The 17,069-nt window shown below is 41.1% G+C and overlaps 1 protein-coding gene across 2 annotated transcripts in view; it reads right to left on the bottom strand.

Annotated features, from left to right (window-relative positions):
- MINDY3 (MINDY lysine 48 deubiquitinase 3) overlaps positions 1–17,069 on the bottom strand; it is a gene marked incomplete at both ends in the record, with an annotated part of 96,085 nt that overhangs the window by 36,053 nt on the left and 42,963 nt on the right. The gene's annotated exons all lie outside the window — the stretch shown is intronic.

Here is a 17,069-nt window from a genome sequence, read left to right as displayed (position 1 = left end):
ACACCCTCAAAAAGGGCTCTATCATGTAACTGCAGTAGTCTTGTTAATGTTACACTGAAGAGTGATACACAAAGGAGCTTGCTCTGTAGAAAGAATTCTATCTAGATTCCCAGGAACAGATACCACTGTAAGAACAGTCTGCTCATGCAGGAACAGTTAAATGTTTTGTTTCTCCTTTGCATTAAATTCAGTTTCTCTATATACTGTGCCTTTAAAGAGAAGTGTGTTTTCATGTGTTCTTATCTAAAAGGAAAACTGCTTTATCATAGGAAAGGTCAAAGGTGGCACTCTGTATACACATACAAAGAGTCCTTTTATAACCATAAAAGAGAACAAAAAGGAATGTAAAACTCATCTTCCCAACTTCAAAAGGAAGTCTGAAATGGATTACCAAGGAAATTAGTCACTGATCTTCTGAAGATGAAATTAGATGTTACAGGTAGGTTCCAACTATTTTTATGTTGTATCAGCAGCTGTCATCCCAGAGATTCAAATGCACAAAACCAAAAAAGACAAATTTATTTGTCTAACATTTTATATATATAATTCTAATAATATTAAAGTATCATATTTTCAAATTTAAAGCCCTCGTCTTGAATTTGCATTGAAAATTAATTCCATAATTAGTTCCAATTCAAGGGGGAAATATGAAAGTGACCCAAGTAATTTAATCTTAGGCCCCAAATATAAAAAAGGAAGTCAATGAGGCAAAGGGAAAAATGATGATTAGAGAGAAGAAAAACAAGACAAATGTCCAAATGTTCTATCAGGTAATACTTGGGCATTTAAAGTATATTAACATGTCTCAGTATGAAAAGGCCTGGCTTCTAAAAGAAGAAAAGATTTAATATATTATAAAACACGTTACACCATCTTGTTTTAACAATAAAGTTCTAAATTCCTTAAGCATCTACTGTTCAAGATCATTTCTTTTACCTGTGCAGGAGATCTAACTCATGAAGAGTACCATGGTTACCATGGTATATCTGAATACCCTGCCCATGCACACAGGGCTCGCTCCCTCCCAAGGTATGGATCCAAAGGATTTACTCTGCCATCATCGTTCAGAAGGCCTGCTTGGAGCATTCTCTACCTTACTGAATAGAAATTGTCTCCTTCTTTGAAGAGGTCCATGTACGTACACTGTACTACAATTCACCTCACCCACATCCTTCCCCCCAACAAGGTCGTTTTATTGTCAAACCATAAATACAACATTGAGATGAAATCATTTAAGCAACTGATCCTCCCTAACCATTAAAAGGATGTCTTTTTGCCTTGCCATCAACCAACTGGGAAATAATGCTGCAAGAATTCGGGGGGGTAGGGGGTGCTGAATTTCGGGCAGGGGCTTTTGGCGACTTAAGGAACCAAGTGGAACTTTCCTCTTCTCCCTGGGAAGGTCCCACTTTTGGACAAGGACAGGTAAAAACAGCAACATTTAAACAGCTCAGTTTTAAATTTTATTACTCTAAAAATCTTTTTTTTTCTGTTCCTTTCCTCCATTTGACATCAGTAAAAGTTTTAAACACCACAAAACTGATTTGGCTGTAAATGGCAAACGGTACCAAAACGAAATGAAACCAAAAATCCAAAGGACAAACAGAAAAAAAGCCTAAATAAACCCTCAAGTTTGGTCTTGGGGGTTTACATATCACAAGAACCGTCAACTCAACCCCCGTACAACGTGACTCCTTGGAGAACTGCTGGGTCCACACAAATGACACAGGAGACCAGAAACAACGTCTTTTGTTAATTAACACAGCAAGGGTGACACTAGCTAACTTGTTTTTTTAAATACAGTACATTGTACACAGGTCCCAAGAAAACCCTGCATAAGCCCCTTGTGGAGACTTGAGCCAAAGCACTGGCTGTTTATAAAAATGTTGTGTTGCTACAAAAGTATAAATTAATGCTCCTGGTATTAAGAAATATTAAACACATAAAACTTATAAGGATTAAGAAAAATATTCATTAGTACCTGTAGAAAACTCTGGCCTAAAAAGATATTTTTTGGTGTGTTTCTTTTCTTGTAAATTTTTTTTGGGTATTTTTTAAAGATGACTTGAGTTTCTTGCACTCAGAGAGAGAGACACAGTCAGCTGTGCCTATGGCATTGCCTAGGGCGTCTTAACTACTGAGAAAGGCTGGGGGTGCACACGCATGGGTACTGAGTGGGGCCCGGGAGGAAGGGGCGCCAAGGCTTTCTCAAGATTTACCTGATGCGAAAGAACCACTGATGCGAAGTCACGGGGACAAGAAAAAGGCAGGATCATCACAGAACAACTGAGAATAATTTATGCTTTTTAAAAAATATCTCTGCTTCAGGTGGTTGCACAAAATGACTTCCTGATGCTTGGCATCTGAATGGCCCTGGACGCACTGCCCGGTGGGGCTGGGAGCCTCCAGCCCCGTGCCAGTCCACGAGCTCGCTCACCGCTTTGGAACCCGGCCCCCCGGCTGGGTGGGAGGGAAGGGTCCCAGGTAGGGACCGGCTGCCACCTGGGTTGCTGGAGGAGCCCCCATTCCGGCTGGCCTCAGACCCCACGGTCTCTTGCCAACCTGGACTCCAGGAAGCGCCACAGGGATCCCAGACTGCTGAGGCTGCAGACCAGGCCGGGCTGTGCCCCTTTAAGGAACTTTGGTTCGAAGAGTCAAGGTGCCCGGTGGGACGCATGGGTGGGGAAGACACCCATGGGTCCTGATGCTGACACCCAACTGCAAACTTAGCAAATCCTTCTCTGTACAGGAGGTGAACCTGTAAAGCGTCGCCCGTGGTGGTGGAGGGACATGAATACAACAAACGGCAACCCGCTGACCTTCACCCTCATCAAAGCGGGAGCAGGTGCCTCTTCGCACAGAAACCACAGGGTCCCTCCAGGGGGTGGCGGGGCTCCACTGACCACGAGCCTCAAACGCAAATGAGAGAGGAAGAAAACAACAACAACAACAACAAAATCCTCCAGCAAACCCTGAAAAGGGGAAACTGGGAGGGAAACAGAAGAGGGAAAACACTGCCTCACTGGTGCACCATAACTGGCCTAGCAAACATGAGCCACCGTGGAGAGGGGTCAGGCCCCTTCCCAGTTCTCCCACTGCCCGGCTGGATACAGGGGCCGAGGCGGGGCTGGCGGGGCCGAGACAGGAGCCCCCAGCCACCGTCTCCAGCGGACAGCCTGAGCCTTACTTAGCCTCCTGGTTTCATCTAAACCAGCAGCCTTTCTAGAGGCCTTCCCTCAGGTACGTCCCAGGGACAGAGGCACTGTCGCTGTGCCCAAGGCAAGGGCAGAGCCATGAACCTGGCCGGCTCAGTGGGCAGGAGACTGGCCGTGCTTTGGGTGCCTCCGCTTCCCGTCTCTGCAAGCACATCCACCGTCCGGCAACACCCAAGTACGGGCCCCTTCCGGGCCATGGCTCACGGGACCTCCCTTCTCCATCTGCATCCCAGGTTCATTCCAAACCTTTCTTGTGAACCTGTGCCCCCAAGAGTGCATGCCGCATCCCTGACAGCTCTTCAGGTGCCCACTTTCCAAGGAGTCTAGTCCAAGTCCAGGTGCAAGCCTAGGGGATCCCTAAAGGCAGAGGGTCTGTTTCACAGTGGAAAAGACGCCTTGCAGAGTTTTTCTCTGCTGTTTCTCGAAAGTGCAGGAGAGAAAGGAGCAAACTGAAGGAGAAGACGCTTGCCAGCCTACAGAGCTGGTGTCAGAAAAAGTCCTTCCCAGAAATCTGAAGATGCAGAACGTCTCAACTGTGTCATGGGACTGTCCTCTCTTCACCAGGAAACCTTCTATTGGCGGGTTCTGGGAAACCCCTGCTGCTTGATGACTGTGAGTTCCTAAAAGGTCCCTGCAGTTAGATTCTGTGCTTTGCTCCCCCAGTATTAAGTAGAAAACTCCTATTTACGTAGGATAGCAAGCTACATTTTTTTCAACCACATTCTCGAAAATACATCAGAGTACAGTATCATGTCTGTTGCTTCACACAGATGTTAAGATTAAAAAGATGACCATGTCTACATTGGATAGAAAAGATGATTTATAAAACATGGCAGAGTTCAATTTAAAAATTTAAAGATTACATACAGAAGATGTTCATAAATTATCTGAAGTTTTACAACCTGCTCATAAAGATTATTAAAATTTATTTTCAACACTGACATTCAAATAAAACTCAATTGTGAAAAATCTCTCCCAGTCCTACAAAATGTGTTCAGTGATTGTCTATGGGTCAAGAAGACGGCTCCAATGCTATAAAAATAAGTTCTGGGCCATTGGACATCTCAAATATCAAGTGATTTTATTAAGTAAACAGATTGGCACTGAAATTTAAAATGACAAACTTACAACTCTTTTTAAAAAATTGTAATTACTTAGACTCCTAAAGATAAACTGTTCATCTCAAAAAGAAAAACCAAAACAGTTATTTCACAAATAGAAACAATTTTCTTACCCATCCTCAAACCATGAAGGCAAATTTTAAATATGATAGCATATATAATGTGACAATGTTTACTTACAAATACTCATCAAAATTGTTTTTATTCACTAATCTGGAGAAAGAACCTGTGTATGTTATGTGTATTTAAGTTGATCAGGCAGAAGAATAAAAGCAAGTTATTCTGTTTTTGTCTCCATATAGGATACTGCATGCATTAACTGTTATTTCTTGATTTATAAGCTTAGGGATCTACTGAATAATTTTTTTTAACTTTATGGGAGTATAACTGCTTTACAATGGTATGTTAATTTCTGCTTTATAACAAAGTGAATCAGCTATACATATACATATATCCCCATATCTCCTCCCTCTTGCTTCTCCCTCCCACCCTCCCTATCCCACCCCCCCATCCCACCCCTCTAGGTGGTCACAAAGCACCCAGTTGATCTCCCTGTGCTATGCGGCTGCTTCACACTGGCTATCTATTTTACATTTGGTAGTGTATATATGTCAATGCCACTCTCTCACTTTGTCACAGCTTACCCTTCCCCCTCCCTGTGTCCTCAAGTCCATTCTCTATGTCTGCGTCTTTATTCCTGTCCTGGCCCTAGGTTCATCAGAACCATATTTTTTTTTTAGATTCCATACATATGTGTTAGCACACGGTATTTGTTTTTCTCTTTCTGACTTACTTCACTCTGTATAACAGACTCTTAGGGCCACCCACGTCTCTACAAATAACTCAACTGCGTTTCTTTTTATGGCTGAGTAATATTCCATTGTATATATGTGCCACATCTTCTTTATCCATTCATCTGTCGATGGAAATTTAGGTTGCTTCCATGTCCTGGCTATTGTAAACAGAGCTGCAATGAACACTGTGGTACATAACTCTTTTTGAATTATGGTTTTCTAAGTGTATATGCCCAGTACTGGGACTGCTGGGTCATATGGTAGTTCTATTTTTAGTTTTTTAAGGAACCTCCATACTGTTCTCCATAGTGGCTGTATCACTTTACATTCCCACCAACAGTGCAAAGGGTTCCCTTTTCTCCACACCCTCTCCAGCATTTATTGTCTGTAGATTTATTGATGATGGCCATTCTGACCGGTGTGATGTGTGAGGTGATACCTTGTAGTTTTGATTTGCATTTCTCTAATGATTAGTGATGTTGAGCATCCTTTCATGTCTTTGTTGGCAATCTGTATATCTTCTTTGGAGAAATGTCTGTTTAGGTCTTCTGCCTATTTTTGCATTGGGTCGTTTGTTTTTTTGATATTCAGCTGCATGAACTGCTTGTAAATTTTGGAGATTAATCCTTTGTCAGTTGCTTCATTTGCAAATATTTTCTCCCATTCTGAGGGCTGTCTTTTCGTCTTGTTTATGGTTTCCTTTGCTATGCAAAAGCTTTGAAGTTTCATTAGGTCCCATTTGTTTATTTTTAGGAGGTGGGTCAAAAAGGATCTTGCTGTGATTTATGTCACAGAGTGTTCTGCCTATGTTTTCCTCTAAGAGTTTGATAGTGTCTGGCCTTACATTTAGCTCTTTAATCTCTTTTGAGTTTATTTTTGTGTCTGGTGTTAGGGAGTGTCCTAATTTCATTCTTTTACATGTAGCTGTCCAGTTTTCCCAGCACCACTGATTGAAGAGGATATCTTTTCTCCACTGTATATTCTTGCCTCCTTTATCAAAAATAAGGTGACCATATGTGCATGGGTTTATCTCTGGGCTTTCTATCCATTGACATATATTTCTGTTTTTGTGCCAGCACCATACTATCTTGATTACTGTAGCTTTGTAGTACAGTCTGAAGTCTGGGAGCCTGATTCCTCCAGCTCCATTTTTCTTTCTCAAGATTGCTTTGGCTATTCGGGGTCTTTTGTGTTTCCATACAAATTGTGAAATTTTTTGTTCTAGTTCTGTGAAAAATGCCATTGGTAGTTTGATAGGGATTGCACTGAATCTGTAGATTGCTTTGGGTAGTATAGTCATTTTCACAATGTTGATTCTTCCAATCCAAGAACATGGTACATCTCTCCATCTGTTAGTATCATCTTTAATTTCTTTCATCAGTGTCTTTTAGTTTTCTGCATACAGGTCTTTTGTCTCCGTAGGTAGGTTTATCCCGAGGTATTTTATTCTTTTTGTTGCAGTGGTAAATGGGAGTGTTTCCTTAATTTCTCTTTCACATTTTTCATCATTACTGTATAGGAATGCAAGAGACTTTTGTGCATTAATTTTGTATCCTGCTACTTCTACCAAATTCACTGATTAGCTCTGGTAGTTTTCTGGTAGCATCTTTAGGATTCTCTATGTATAGTATCATGTCATCTGCAAACAGTGACAGTTATACTTCTTCTTTTCCGATTTGGATTCCTTTTTCTTCCTTATTGCCATGGCTAAAATTTCCAAAACTTTGTTGAATAATAGTGGTGAGGGTTGGCAACCCTGTCTTGTTCCTGATCTTAGAGGAAATCGTTTCAGTGTTTCACCATTGAGAACGATGTTGGCTGTGGGTTTGTCACATATGTCCTTTATTATGTCGAGGTAGATTCCCTCTATGCCTACTTTCTGGAGAGTTTTTTAAATCATAAATGGCTGCTGAATTTTGTTGAAAGCTTTTTCTGCATTTATTGAGATGATCATATGGTTTTTTCCTTCAATTTGTTAATATGGTGTATCACATTGATTGATTTGTGTATATTGAAGAATCCTTGCATTCCTGGGCTAAACCCCGCTTGATCATGGTGTATGATTGTTTGGATTCATGTGCTGTTGGATTCTGTTTGCTAGTATTTTGAGGAAGATTAGTGCATGTATGTTCATCACTGATATTGGCCTGTAGTTTTCTTTCTTTGTGACATCTTTGTCTGGTTTTGGTATCAGGGTGACGGTGGCCTCATAGAGTGAGTTTGGGAGTGTTCCTCCCTCTGCTTTATTTTGGAAGAGTTTGAGGAGGATAGGTGTTAGCTCTTCTCTAAATGTTTGATAGAATTCGCCTGTGAAGCCCTCTGGTCCTCGGCTTTTGTTTGTTGGAAGATTTTTAATTACAGTCTCAATTTCAGTGCTTGTGATTGGTCTGTTTATATTTTCTATTTCTTCCTGGTTCAGTCTCAGAAGGTTGTGCTTTTCTAAGAAATTGTCCATTTCTTTCAGGTTGTACATTTTATTGGCATATAGTTGCCTGTAGTAATCTTTCATGATCCTTTGTATTTCTGCATTGTCAGTTGTTACTTCTCCTTTTTCATTTCTAATTCTGTTGATTTGAGTCTTCCTTTTTTTCCTGATGATTCTGGCTAATGGTTTATCAATTTTTTTTATCTTCTCAATGAAACAGCTGTCAGTTTTATTGATCTTTGCTATTGTTTCCTTCATTTGTTTTTCATTTATTTCTGATCTGATCTTTTTTTTTTTTTTTTGAGGTAGGCGGGCCTCTCACTGTTGTGGCCTCTCCCCTTGCGGAGCACAGGCTCCGGAGCACAGGCTCAGTGGCCATGGCTCACGGGCCTAGCCGCTCTGCGGCATGTGGGATCTTCCCAGACCGGGGCACGAACCCGTGTCCCCTGCATCAGCAGGCGGACTCTCAACCACTGCGCCACCGGGAAGCCCTCTGATCTGATCTTTATGATTTCTTTCCTTCTGCTAATTTTGGGTTTTTTGGTTTTCTTTCTCTAAATGCTTTAGGTGAAAGGTTAGGTTGTTTATTTGAGATTTTCTTGTTTCTTGACGTAGGATTGTATTGCTATAATCTTCCCTCTTAGAACTGCATTTGCTGCATCCCATAGGTTTTGGATGGCTGTGTTTTCATTGTCATTTGTCTCTAGGTATTTTTTGATTTCCTCTTTGATTTCTTCAGTGATCTCTTGGTTATTTAGTACCGTATTGTTTAGCCTCCATGTGTTTGTATTTCTTAGTTTTTTTCTTGTAACTGATATTTAGTCTCATAGCATTGTGGTCAGAAAAGATACTTGATACGATTTCAATATTCTTAAATTTACCAAGGCTTGATTTGCGACCCAAATATGATCTATTCTGGAGAATGTTCCATGAGCACTTGAGAAGAAAGTGTATTGTGTTGTTTTTGGATGGAATGTCCTATAAATATCAATTAAGTCCATCTTGTTTAATGTATCATTTAAAGCTTGTGTTTCCTTATTTATTTTCATTTTGGATGATCTGTCCATGGGTGAAAGTGCAGTGTTAAAGTCCCCTACTATGACTGTGTTACTGTCGGTTTCCCCTTTTATGGCCGTTAGCATTTGCCTTATGTATTGAGGTGCTCCTATGTCGGGTGCATAAATATTTACAATTGTTATATATTCTTCTTGGATTGATCCCTTGATCATTATGTAATATCCTTCTCTGTCTCTTGTAATAGTCTTTAAAGTCTATTTTGTCTGATAAGAGAACTGCTACTCCAGCTTTCTTTTGATTTCCATTTGCACGGAATATCTTTTTCCATCCCCTCACTTTCAGTCTGTATGTGTCCCTAGGTCTGAAGTGGGTCTCTTGTAGACAGCAGTTATATGGGTCTTATTTTTGTATCCATTCAGCCAGTCTATGTCTTTTGGTTGGAGCATTTAATCCATTTACATTTAAGGTAGTTATTGATATATATGTTCCTATTACCATTTCCTTAATTGTTTTGGGTTTGTTATTGTAGGTCTTTTCCTTCTCTTGTGGTTTCCTGCCTAGAGAAGTTCCTTTAGAGTTTGCTGTAAAGCTGGTTTGCTGGTGCTGACTTCTCTTAGCTTTTGCTTCTTTGTAAAGGTTTTAATTTCTCCTTCGAATCTGAATGGGATCCTTGCTGCCTACAGTAATCTTGGTTGTAGGTTTTTCCCTTTCATCACTTTAAATATGTCCTGCTACTCCCTTCTGGCTTGCAGAGTTTCTGCTGAAAGATTAGCTGTTAACTTTATATGGATTCCCTTGTATGTTATTTGTTGTTCTTCCCTTGCTGCTTTTAATATTTTTTCTTTGTATTTAATTTTTGTGATTAATATGTGTCTTGGTGTATTTGTCCTTGGATTTATCCTGTGTGGGAATCTCTGCTCTTCCTAGCCTTGATTGACTATTTCCTTTCCCATATTAGGGAAGTTTTCAACTATAATTTCTTCAAATATTTTCTCAGTCCCTTTCTTTTTCTCTTCTTCTTCTGAGATCCCTATAATTTGAATGTTGGTGCATTTAATGTTGTCCCAGAGGTCTCTGAGACTGTCCTCAATTCTTTTTTCTTTATTCTTCTCTGTGGTATTATTTCCACTATTGTATCTTCCAGGTCACTTATCTGTTCTTCTGCCTCAGTTATTCTGCTATTGATTCCTTCTAGAGTATTTTTAATTTCATTTATTGTGTTGTTCATCATTGTTTGTTTGCTCTTTAGTTCTTCTAGGTCCTTGTTAAACGTTTCTTGTATTTTCTCCATTCTATTTCCAAGATTTTGGATCATCTTTACTATCATTACTCTGAATTCTTTTTCAGGTAGACTGCTTATTTCCTCTTCATTTGTTTGTTCTGGTGGGTTTTTACCTTGCTCCTTCATCTGCTGTTTCTCTGCCTTCTCATTTTGCTTAACTTACTGTGTTTGGGGTCTCCTTTTTACAGGTTTGTAGTTCCCATTGTTTTTTGTGTCTGCCCCCAGTGGGTAAGGTTGGTTCAGTGGGTTGCATAGGCTTCCTGGTGGAGGGGACTGGTGCCCGTGTTCTGGTGGATGAGGATGGATCTTGTCTTTCTGGTGGGCAGGACTGCATCCAGTGGTGTGTTCTGAGGTGTCTGTGTCCTTATTATGATTTTAGGCAGCCTCTCTGCTAGTGGGTGGGGTTGTGTTCCTGTCTTGCTAGTTGTTTGGCATAGGGTGCCCAGCACTGTAGCCTGCTGGTCGTTGAGTGGAGCTGGGTCTTAGCGTTGAGATGGAGATCTATTGGAGAACTTTCACCGTTTGATATTACATGGGGCTGGGAGGTATCTGGTGGACCAATGTCCTGTACTCAGCTCTCCCACCTCAGAGCCACAGGCCTGACACCCGGCCGGAGCATGAAGACCCTGTCAGCCACATGGCAGGGATCAGCTCCATGGACCGTGGGGGCCTTCAGGGGCACCCAGGTGCCATGGGGGGACCATCCTCCCACAGCAGCCTCCAGGGTAGGGCCCGTGTCAGACCACCGGGATCTACTGAATTCTTGTGATAGAAGACAACTTGGCACACTTAAGTCCCCTTTTCCCCCTTTATCAAGTACCAACATGCTTGTATTACAATGTGAAATAAATCTTCGGTGTTTTCTGCTAATTTCTTTAACAGCAATCTATAGAGCATGAACACTGTGCCTGACACTGTTCTTGGTGTTAGGAAATGAAACAAAACAGACCAAAATCCTGCTGTCATAAAGCTTACTAGTGAGACAGGTAATACATAAAACAAATAAGTAAGATATATAGTATGTGCCTAGTAACCAGGATTTATTAAAACCTTACATTTCAATAAAAAGACAAACAACCTAATTCAAAAATAGACAAGGGACCTGAATAGACAATTCTCCAAAGAAGATATAGAAATGGCCAAAATGCACATAAAAAGATGATCAACACCATCAGTCATGAGGAGAATGTAAATCAAACCACAGTGACCACTTAGCTGCAACTAAGAGTCCACATGCTGCAACTAAGAAGTCTACATGCTGCAACTAAGAGCCTGCAGGCCGCAAACAACACCCAGCCAGGCCAAAATAAATAAATAAGTAAAAATTTTTTTAAATCTATTTTTCAGGGAATTCCCTGGTGGTACGGTGGTTGGGACTCTGCACTTCCACTGCCAATGGTGTGAGCTCAATCCCTGGACAGGGAACCAAAATCCCACAAGCTGCGTGGTGCGGCACGGCCCCCCCCCCCAAAAAAATCTATTTTCGAGAATGAGTGGGAAAGAGAATCTTAATGAGAAGGGGGAAAGGATGGGGCTGAGCTTTTAGAAAAGGTGGCTAGAGAGGGCCTCACTAAGGAGGTGACACTTGAATGCTGACCTGAAGCTAGGAAGGAATCCTTTATACAGACATCTGATGCAAGATCCCAAAGGGAGGAGCCGGGGCAGAGGGCTTGCCTCACTTCTGAGGCAGAGGAAAGGCCACCGTGGCCAAGCAAGACAGGAGGGGAGAGTAGTAGGAAATGAGATTAGAGGGCAACGGGGAATCTGATGAGCAGAGGAAGGGCCTAGGGGCTCATTCTAAGGACTCGTGAAAAGGGAGCCAGTGACGTGAAGTGATTTACATTTTAACGGGCTCATTTTAGTCCTGCATTGAGAAGCTACTGCAGACCCATGAAGGGCAACAGCATGGTCTAGTCATCAGTTAGGAGCCACGGCAATGATGGAGGAAAGAGAATTCTCCAATCTGTCTTTCAATCCTTTCAGTAAGTTTTCAGTTTCTCTTTCGTCCTTCAAATGTTCTGTCCTCATGGCCTCCACAGTTTCATGGATATAATAACTTCTCTTATGGTTTTTGGTTTTTTGAAGTTTTGTGTTGATGCCTTCACTGTCTCTAATCTTTTCAGTTCCTTTTTCCTTATTTGCTCTTATTTCTGTTTTTCTTTTTCTTTTTTTTTTGGCCAAGCCACTTGGCTTGCAGGCCCTTAGTTCCCCAGCCAGGGACTAAACCCGTGCCCCCTGCAGTGAGAGCGTGGGGTTCTAAGCACTGACTGGACTGCCAGGGAAGTCCCTGATTTCTGTTTTTCATGTTAGCATGCCTCAAATGTCTGATGATCCTTGGTGGTCTGCTAATATGTGGAAAAACTAAAAAGCACTGTCTGTGTGGGCAGGACTTGGAAACCTCACTGTGAGATTATTTGGTTGGGCCGTTTCATTGCAGTATCTTGGCCTGGTCAATTTGGCCAAAGAAAAATAAATTGCTTTAATCATGAGTGGGTACATTCAACAAGTGCAAAGCTGCTGAGATCTAATCATTAAAAACACACATCTCAGGGCTTCCCTGGTGGCGCAGTGGTTGAGAGTCCGCCTGCCGATGCAGGGGACACGGGTCCTGGTCCGGGAGGATCCCACATGCCGTGGAGCGACTGGGCCCGTGAGTCATGGCGGCTGAGCCTGCGCATCCGGAGCCTGTGCTCCACGGCGGGAGAGGCCACAGCAGTGAGAGGCCCGCGTGCCGCAAAAAAACAAAAAAAACCCCACACATCTCATGAGGCTTCTCACCCCTCATCTATCCAAGCCAATCTATCACCAAGTCCTGTCAGCTTAACTCAGGTATAAATCTCTCAAATTTATATACAGTTGATCCTTGAACAATGCAGGGGTTGGGGGCGCTGACCCTCAGCACCATCGAAAACTCACATTTAACTTATAATCGGTCCTATGTATCCATGGTTCCTCTGTTATCTGTGGTTCCGCATCCACGGATTCAATCACCTGGGGATCCAACCAACTGGGAATTTGTGTAGGACTTACTATGGAAAAATAATCCATGTGTAAGTGGACATGCTCAGTTCAAACCTGGTGTTGTTCAAGGGTCAGCTGTACTTCTAATCCATCTCTATCATCATTCCCCTGGACCAAACTACACTCTTTGCTCACCAGGAAGACTACCAGTGTCTTGTTCACCTACCCCTAGGATATCCTTCAGTGTCTGTCTTCCACAATTGGCCAGAGTGATCTTTACAAAATGCATTTTCAGTCCTGTTCCCTTCCTTCATATCTCCCCCCACCAAACTACTCCCACCGATTTTTAAAGTCTAGTGGCGGTCCTTACTCTTAGAAGAGAGTAGCACGGGCTGCCTACCTTTGCAGCCTCCCCCCCACCCCCGGCCCTGCCCCCAGTTCTCAGCGCTCCTGCTCTTCTCTCAGTCGTTCACACCACAGTCCTTTCTTCTACGGCTGTTTGCTTGCTCCAACTGTTTCTTTAAGTAGGGAATGCTCTTTTTTCCCTCTCCCTAGAGTTTCATCTTACTGATGCCTCAGGGCTCATTTTCAACATCAATTCCTCAAGGAGACGTTCCTAATCTTCCTTAAAGCTTTACAGACCTGTGTTTTGTTAGCATCCATCACAGCTGTAATTTTATAAGTGTGACTCTTTGATTAATGCCTCCCCCATTAAAATGCACACTTCCATAAAAACAGGTGCCTAATCCTTTCCCTTACCATGTATTCACAGCACCCTGCATAATACCAGGCGCGTATTATATGCCCTGTAAGTATCTGACAAGTGTGTATATACGTGAAGGCAGAGAACTGCAACTATTACCACCTCCAGTGTGTAAGTCACATGAAGAAGGCAATTGCTTTTCAAAGGCATTTTACAATGCCAAATTACAGACTGCCTTGAAAACTGTGACCTTAAAACATGCTTTTTTACTTCATCATAATCAGTACAAAGAAATCAGCACACAAAATACATTTCCAGACAAACACACCAGTTTTACAGAAAAAGATATAAACATTCACATTAAGGTCTAGGGCAGGTGGGGGTGGGGAACAAAACTCTGTTGTTCATTTCAGGCCAAGAACATAAAGTGAACCTACCTACCAGAAACAAAGAAACCAAAAATCAAACAGAATAACAAAAACAGGGGCTTCCCTGGTGGCTCAGTGGTTGAGAATCTGCCTGCCAATGCAGGGGACACGGGTTCGAGCCCTGGTCTGGGAAGATCCCACATACCGTGGAGCAACTGGGCCTGTGAGCCACAGTTACTGAGCCTGCGCGTCTGGAGCCTGTGCTCCACAACAAGGGAGGCCGCGATAGTGAGAGGCCCGTGCACCGCGATGAAGAGTGGCCCCCGCTCGCCGCAACTAGAGAAAGCCCTTGCACAGAAACGAAGACCCAACACAGCCCTAAATAAATAAATAAATAAATAAATTTAAGAAGTGATTATCCTAAAAAAAAAAAAAAAAAAAAAAAAAAAGAAAAACAAAAACAAAGCCATAGCCAAAATTACTTGTGCAAATACATAAATATCCAAAAAAGAATGACCAAATAATGGATCTTCTTGTAACATAAAGAAAAGCAAAATTTACAGTATTTTCTATACGATAAAGACTATATAAATATTGCTTCATTTAAAATAATTTAAGGGCTTCCCTGGTGGCGCAGTGGTTGAGAGTCCACCTGCCGATGCAGGGGACACGGGTTCGTGCCCCGGTCTGGGAAGATCCCACATGCCGCGGAGCGTCTGGGCCCGTGAGCCATGGCCGCTGAGCCTGCGCGTCCGGAGCCTGTGCTCCGCAACGGGAGAGACCACAGCAGTGAGAGGCCCGTGTACCACAAAAAAAATAAAAATAAAAAAATAAAATAAAATAAAATTGGACCTAGTAAATGCTATCAAGTATCATCAATGTTATTTACCATTTACGTGTTCTTCCAGCTTTAGAATACTTCATTTCAAAGGGAAAAGTTTTTTACCTGTAACTCTATAACGATAACATGTTCAAACAATCCAAATTCAACTGTGCTAAAATTCATGGAAAAGGAAGTACCCGTGCTTTTAAGAAGCTTCAGAGTGAGTCATGAGGAAATATTTTTAGAAGATATAAATGTCACTGGAACCCAACTGTAGAAAATTCGTGCAAAGGCTTTATTCATTAAACTAATGAATTCTCTACACTATGTGCCAGTCTATGTACCAGATGGGGAAAACACAAAGGTAAGTATCAAAACAATCAGTACAAAATTTAAGAGTTCTAAAAGAGAGATAAGGTATTTGGAATACCTGGTTTTTATGGTTTATAACAGTAGAAGAACCTGAAATCTTAACGTAAGCTTTTCTATAATCACTTTATGTGTGTGTGCACTTTCCTATAAGGATTATTAGTAGCTTCAAGGATGCAAATACATGAAGACAGATTTTAAAACCTTAACTGACGTCCACGGTGTACGCTGAGTGTGTTTTGTCAGGTCCACAACTGGTGTGGCAGGGTTTTTAAAGTTTGTCTATGTAGTTCATGGCTCAATTCCACTTTTCAATGAAGTGGCTGAGGCCTACGGATAAGAAGATGAATGAGAGAGTCCCTGCCCCACACAAGGCTCACTGCCGACCACGGGCCATGCAAAGAAAGGTGTGGGAAGTAGCAACGGTGCATCACGTGACAAATTCAACAGCACAATGGACGCACTGCTATGGGAACAACAAAGAATACCAGGACAGGTAGGTAAGGAGTGTCTACTCCATAGAAAGGCGGGTATCATTCACTCCCATGACTCTCTCAATATACCTAACATTTCAATGTTTGAAAACAAAATGTCTGCATATTTACATAGCGCAAGTGACACTGTTCCTTCTATTAACCTCCCGTGAAACCGCTTCTGCTGTTTTGACAACAAAATCATTTCTTAATTACCAATCATAAAATTTAAGGTTTAACATATTTTTATCTTACTATATCTTTTATATTTGATACATATAGTTTGATAGAATTTATTAGTTTTCCTAATGTTAAAGAATAGGGTTGGTGATAAAAATAATAATTGGCTTGAAAATACATTTCTGTATGTGAATTGGAATTGATTTCCTTTTCTGGAAATTTATAACACTTGACACTGAAATGAGTCAAATGATGAAATCCTCAGGCAGGAATTAGTTGTTTAGGTTCTGTAGTTTACATTTGCTTTTAACTTCTTCCTCTCTACTTCAGGAGGAAAATATATAGCAAAAGCTGTCAGACGAAATGTAACAAATCAGTATGGTCTGCACTCTGACGGTTGTATTTTATAGCTTTCCCTGTTTAAGGACAGGTAAGTATGCATCTCTCACTAAATCCACTAGCTGGACGTCTGCCAGCACAATAAAAGTGAATACAGTAATAAATAAGGAAATAGATCCACAAAACTTAGCACTGTCGGTTCAGTCTTTGGTACAATTTATACAATTCATACTTCTTACAGACACAAATAAAGTACTTTAACAAGTACAAGCTGAAAAGGCATGCTGAGTAATCAGGAAAGTGCAACAGAATTAAGAAACGTCAAAAACATAATTATATATTTTCTTCCTTTAGTCCAACATCTAGCAACTCTTTGTAGGCATACCAGAAATGTTTAAAAAATGTAGAATAATGAAAACGGCAATGATGATGATGACAACAGCTAAGAGTTACTGGGCATTTAACTTGTACTAGGTACTGCTAATTGTTTAATATTTAAGCCTGACAACAATCCTAAGAGCAAGGCACTATTATTAAACCCTATTCTGAAGACATGGGAGAAGAGGCTGAGCCATGTTAGGAAGTGGCATGGTTGGGATTCTAACAAAGGCTGTCTGACTTCAAGGCTCTTAACCACTCGACTGTGGAAAAAGAAATATTATAAAGGCTGGGATTTAGCAATAGTTTTGTTGCAAGAATTTTATAGCAAACATATTCAAATGTATTTAATCTATTTCAATATTGTAATACTGTATCTACTAAAACTGTAGGAAATATTCCATCCTGAAAGAGCAACTGACTTCTATACCACTGAACTATTAATAGATTTTAAAATGCTTTTTCCTAGATGTTATAACTAAAACTATTTTATATAACGTTAGATTTTTATCCTCTCTATAAGAGTAACCCAAAACATTTAATTTCAATTATTTTCATCATAACACAAATGATTTCTGAAAAAAATCAAGAGCCAAAGTTCTAAAGTTGGAAAAGATAAAG

The sequence above is a fragment of the Hyperoodon ampullatus genome, assembly GCF_949752795.1.
Source record: "Hyperoodon ampullatus genome assembly, chromosome: 3".
Lineage (NCBI taxonomy): Eukaryota > Metazoa > Chordata > Mammalia > Artiodactyla > Ziphiidae > Hyperoodon > Hyperoodon ampullatus.
This window is presented reverse-complemented; position numbering and strand designations above follow the sequence as displayed.